Genomic DNA, 6,000 nt, shown 5'->3' on the forward strand with positions numbered 1-6,000 from the left:
ACACACAAAAAACCTCCGCAGTATCTCGATGCTAATCAAATTTCATTTCTGATCTACATTTAAACTGCTTCTCCAAGCATTGTTACTCGCCTCCCTGGAACGAAGGAGCCTAGGTCACGTAATTTAATCTTTGACTCACCGTGCAAATTAAATCACACCATTCGCATAAGCCAGCATACAGCTTCTAAATAAATCATACGCACCTACCATGAACGCTTCCAAAAAACTTACGTTACTTTTAAGAAAACAAACAAGAAATACCGAACGCTTCCTAGTTTCAAGACTAGCAGCATGTCACGGAACTGTAGGGGAAATAAAGCACGAAAAACTTTTTTTTTTTATTTTTTACTTTTAACGGAAGAGAGAGCTCGCGCTGCGTCAGCTGCCAGCGGGGGGGTCCCCCGCGTAAATAAAGCGGGAGGCGTCCTGGGCACACGCAGCCCTCGCTGCGCGGAGGCCCGGCAGGGCTCCCAAGGCGCCGAACAATTGTAGGAAGAGGCCTGGGCGCCGGCCGTCGGGAGCAGCGCCCCGAGCCCGCGCCCGGCAGCACCACACGGGCAGCACCGAGCGGCCGGGCCGGGCCCCGCCGCCGCGCAGCGCCCCGCAGGCACCGGGGGAGGCCGCGGCGCCCGGCCCCGGCCCCGCACCTCGCTCCCGCCCGGCAGCCGCGGAGCCCCCCGGGGAAGCCGGCGCCGGCCGCGCCTCGCCCCGCTCCTCCGCCCCGCTCCGCTCCCGCACCGCCGCCCCCCGCCTCGGTACCTGGCCCGCGGCCCGGCGCCTCCTCGGCGGCGTGTCCGTGTCCGGCGGGGCCTGCCCCTGCCCCTGGCGCGGCCCGACCGCCCGGCTCCGGCTCCGGCGGCTGCAGGCAGAGGCGCGGCCCGGCCCCCGCCCCCCCGGCCCGCGGTGCTGCTGCGCCGCAGCGGCCCCGTCCCTGGCGCCCGTCCCTCGGCCGGCGGCGGAGCGCGGCGAGCAGCCGGCGGCGGCGGCAGCAGCGGCGGAGCGCGGCCTCTCTTCCGCCCGCCGCCGCCCGCCGCCGCCCCCTGGCGGAGCGGAGGGACCAGGCCGAGGCCGCCGCCCCGCTCGGGCCCGGCCTGAGGCGGGCGGGCCGGGGCCGGGGCCGCGCTGAGAGGCCCGGGAGGGGCGGAACGGCGGGGGGCGGCCCCTGCAGGGCGCTGCTGTGGCAGGGAGGGGCAGAGACGGGGAAAGGGCGCGAGGGCGAGAAAGAGCCCCTGGGTAGAAATCGTAGCATCACAGAACGGCTTGGGGTGGAAGGAGCCTCAAAGAGCCCCTGGTTCCAACCCCCTGCCCTGGGCAGGGCCCCCTGCCCCCAGCCCAGGCTGCCCCCAGCCCCATCCAGCCTGGCCTTGGGCACTGCCGGGGGTGGGCCAGCCACAGCTGCTCTGGGCAGTGCCTCGCCACCCTCTGTGTGGAGAAGTTCCTCCCAACATGTAAACTGAACCTCTTTCAGCTTAAAACCCTTATCCTTGTTCCCCCTTCTATCACTATCTGCCCATGTAAAAAATAAATAAAAAAACACTCTCCATTTTTTCTGTAGGCTCCCTTCAAGTGCTGAAAAACTCTCCCTCGCCACTAGAGATACCGAGACTCTTCCAGGAGAAGCAGCCGTCACCAGCTCGCACGCACACCGCGGAGGCCACAAAAGCCACAACAGCCATCCCAGGGCCTCCATCCTCACCTGGCTGAGGCATGAGGGACGCCTCCCGCCCTGCCCTGCCGGCCCTGTGCTCGGGATTCGGGCAGCCTGTTAAGGCACTGAGGTTTTTGTGGGGCTCCTTGTGTGTGAGGGCAGACTCCAGCTGTTTCTGTGTCCCTGGCAGATAACACCGCTGCGTTACCCACCCTGTGCCAAACACAGGCTAGCCTGGATGGACAAAAGCTGCATACATCCCAACAGTCATCAAGTTGATGTTGTCCATTAGAACAGTATAATGCACAACATGATTCTAAAACAGAAAAATATGTTTTTATGGAACAAGTCATTAATTTCTTACAAGCTATGATTTGAAATGAACACTTGCACCTGCGGGCCTGATGTATTACTGCTGTATGGCAATTTGGGACTCGCTGGCCTGGTTTTCCGAAAAGTCCTTAAGCTCCTCATGCTCTGCTGCACTGTACATCTCCAGCTGACAGTTTCTATCTTCAGTTTCTTTTTAATTACCTCTGTCGTGTTAGGTTTCTTCACATTACTGTCCTGTAGCTCGCCTGTCACATCACCGGGAAAGTTTTTGGTTGGTGTTCTCAGTGTCAATTTTTTCTGCAGAAGAATGTTACTGCTTTGAATTCCATGTGTTATGTTTGCCTTTTCTGCCTAGAAAAAAAGAGAGAAAGAGAAAGAGAGAGAGAGAGAGAGAGAGAGAGAGAGAGAGAGAGAGAGGGAAACCTATGTTAGGCGGGCCAAGCTGTCCCTTGCTCTCCCACACGTTCCTTACCTGGACACAGTACTGGACACGACAACTCTTACTGTGGGGTTTATTGCATTTTGGATTGAAAAGGCAGCCCAGCACTTCTGCTGTTGTCCCTGTGCAGGGAGATCATGCAGAGCAGCCAGTCCCTCAAATCCCTGCTGGTCTGGTCCCCTCCACTAGAGACAAGCTGCAGGAGCAGGAAAGGAAGAAGTGGATATGAAGAAATGAGACATTTGGTTTTCTTGTCTGCCTGGTTCACATGGTTCTCCTGCCCTGCGTCTGGCAACCTGCAGCACCAGAGCCAGGTGAAGGTCTGAAGGGAGGTGTGAAGGCTGATTTTCTTCCTCCTCCCTCTAGGGAAAGGCAACCAGAGATTTGTTTGTGAAAAGAGTAGAAATGGGAAGTAAAACATAACTCTCATTTTGAGTGGAGTGAGGATGTATTCAAGCCACCAGGAGGTGACTGGGCAGGTGAAAAGCAAAAGCAATTTCCATAAGGACACCTGAACTGGTGTGGTGGGGTTTCCATGTGCAGCTGCACTTATACACTGCCCTTGGGGACCAAAGGGTCTCCCCTGCACACTTCTCTGCCCTGACGCCTGGCAGATGTTCACTTCCTCTGAGCTGGAAGTTTACTAAATAAAAAAATAATAATAATAATAAAAAAAAACACTCAAGCATAAGCAAAAATAATTTTCATAGACAACGAATACAATCACCAAATAGACAACAAATATGACCACCAGCTGCCTCACCGGGCAGCAACCAGAGGGCCAAGAAAACAGCAGCTCAGCAGAGCTCAGCTGGTGTGCCCAAGCAACATGCTTGGCCACTGCGTTGCCCCACGTGTTGCATTTCTGGATCTATGTGTATTCTGTGTATTCTGCCCTAACTGCGTCTTTTAGCAGCCTTACAGCAACCTCCAGTATTTCACAGTCCAACTTCTCGCCCCTGTGAGACTGATTTTTCATTCCTGGATCCTTTGCATGCCATCTGCCTGTAATATCCCGCTCTCTTCCCTGTTGAAAGTCCCCGTGTTCACCTCCAGTTTCAGCCCTGATAGTTCCCTGGGCTTCACTGCAAAGTGCTGAAAGAAACAATATACAGCATTATAGACAGAAGTCTGTTAAAAAAAAAAAAAAAGGGAGAAATCTTATGTGTATACTAAGAGGGTCAGGGTGGTGGTGGGGAGACACCTAACGATATAGGTATTCCCTTTCTCTGAGGAGCAGTAGCAGTGGTATTTCCTGGTAATGAGGGCATAAAAAATAAAAAATTAAAATTAAAAAAAAAGCTGATTAAGACCAAAGGAGATTCCTGTCGCTGGCTCTGCTGCAGAGATCTCATGGAACAAGTGAAAGGCTTGGCCTCCTCGTACACTGCGCTGCCCATGTGAAAAGGCCTGCTTGGTGGGCTGCATCTTAGGGCTCAGGCTCAGAAGAACATTTCTGACCACACTTGCAACCACTCCTGTGCACGACAGTGTCAAAGCGCACATGAATTTGCATTCAGCTACGCAGCCGGGCAGCTGCAGCAGTGCTGCAGCCGTGGGGATGTTTTCCTGAACCACTGGAAGGTGGGGCAGGGAAAAAAAAAATCTCCTTGTGATGACAGCTCATCTCACAGACAGACAGAGCAGTTCTGGACCTGAAGTGCACGGTGGGACATGCCTCTCATGCGGGTGACAAGGTGACAAGGCCTCCGGGTATGGTTTGCCAGGCTTGTCTGGGCCCACAGCATGCGGTCGGCAAAATGTTGGCAGTTTGTATATCCTGCTTGTGAGCTGGAAATAATTGTTCTCAAAGCCAACATCGAAAGGGTGTGTATGTCTGAGCTCAAATTGTTAACCTGTAATTATGCTAAAAACATTCAAGTTTAAACAGATAATGTTCAGGGTAGTGAAGAGAGAGAAGAAAGAATTAAAGACAAGCACCGGCACAGTGATTCAACACCAGCACTCGGAAAATAGACACTACTGCTTTACAAATGACCGCTGGAAAAAAGTCCATGCAGGTGATGCGTTCAGAATAATTACCGTCACCATGTAGTGTGCTTCAGGGAAATCCGTGAGCAGAGAGACCACGATTTTTCCAAGCTCTTAGAAATTAAATTCAACATGTGGGAGATCTTTTAGTACAATAGCCATTCACTAATTCACAGCACTGACTGAGACATCCATTGTGAATTACTTAATTCTTGCAAATTAGGAAGTGAATAAACATGATTAAAAAAATTCAAGTTACTTCACCAAAGTTTAAAAAAAAAAAAAAGTATTTAGAAAACAAGTGCTCAGATGCTGTGCTCAGTAGGAGTAGACAGCTGAATGGGATCCTAAGGGTTTTTGCGGCTGGTTTGAGGTCCAGGGAGCCCTGCAACTCAGGTTCAGCTCCTCTGATCAGTATCTTGCCCTAACGAATGGCGAAAGTAGGGAAAAATAACATGCTGTCCTATGAAATGGAGCAAATTCATCCTTCCTTGAGCCTCTCTGTTTTGCTCACCTCATTTCTTCCTTTGTATCTGGAGCAGAGCCCCGTGTTTGGCACAGGAAGCCTGGTCCACGCAGCACCAGCTAGCTCGCCACGCCAGCCTTGCTCCGCTCTCCTCCATCCCAACAGCAAATGAAGGCACAGAGGCTGCAGGTTGCTCCACGGGCTTGTCAGCCAAAACCCAGACTGGGCTGACACGTCCCTGCCAGGACATCACACTTGCAGGGTGTTATCCACATGGGCTTGGTTTCTTTAAGAACTCAGTGATAAAACTGTCTCTAAAATACGATTGCAAAGTAACACAGTCAGCAAAAGGAGCCTACGGCAAATCGTAAAGCAGGAGCCAAAGTTTGATTTACTTTTCTCCACTAAAAAAAAAAAAAAAACCCACAGCGGCAGCAGCTGGGGCCAGTACCACCTCCAGCACCAGCACACTGCGGTTTGCTGCAGGGCCTGGTGATGCCAGACACGCCGGCTTTCCCTCCCACCAAACGTGGAGCCGAGCTGACGAGCCATTAACATGCATTTCACAGCAGTGATGTAACGGCACCCAACCTCCTTCTGCTGTCTCTGACCAAAAAGCAAGAACCTCGAGCTGCTCAGAGGAGGTGGCAGCGGCCTCCTGCACCCTCTCCCTCCTCCTGCCTGGCCCCACAGCCCCGGGGTCCCCGTCCCTGAGCCCCGGAGACCAGGGAGAAAGGAGGGAATGGGGAAGAGCCACACGGGCAGGTTAAGTAAAAGCAGAGAAAGAGAAGTTGAGAGCAAGGAAGTGGAGGGCAGCGCATGTTTTGAACGTGTTTTAAACATCCTGAAGTTGAACCTCTGGTTCTGCTGCTGACACTTGTGGTTACTTTCTTCCTTAGTTAGGGACACGGGTGCTGCCACAAAAGCAGGGATCAAGGTTTATTTCTTAATCCTTCTGCTGCACCCTCCTCTCCCTTAGTACTTCACGCAGGGGAAGCAACTCACCTTTTTCACCTTGCTCCGAGATCTCCCTTGTTTTGTTAGGGCAGAGGCACTGGGAACAGGAGCAAAGGCGAGCAGCAGGAAGGTAGCCCAGGAAGGTGAAAACAAATGCTTCTACCT

General features: G+C 53.2%; 1 protein-coding gene and 1 long non-coding RNA gene across 2 annotated transcripts in view; one reads left to right on the forward strand and one right to left on the reverse strand.

Moving 5' to 3' along the window:
• Positions 1–949, reverse strand: part of CAB39 (calcium binding protein 39) — a 40,962-nt gene extending 40,013 nt beyond the window's left edge. Inside the window, exon 1 of the mRNA XM_080605209.1 lies at positions 760–949. The gene's annotated coding sequence lies outside the window, so the exon portion shown is untranslated. The remainder of the gene's footprint in view (positions 1–759) is intronic.
• Positions 950–1,104: 155 nt separating this feature from the next.
• Positions 1,105–5,262, forward strand: LOC308200110. Its single transcript, XR_013955248.1, has 2 exons — positions 1,105–1,448; positions 1,556–5,262. It is a non-coding gene; the product is annotated as an uncharacterized lncRNA (long non-coding RNA).
• The last annotated feature ends 738 nt before the right edge of the window (positions 5,263–6,000 follow it).

The sequence above is a fragment of the Anser brachyrhynchus genome (assembly GCF_964034855.1).
Source record: "Anser brachyrhynchus genome assembly, chromosome: 9".
Classification (NCBI taxonomy): Eukaryota; Metazoa; Chordata; class Aves; order Anseriformes; family Anatidae; genus Anser; species Anser brachyrhynchus.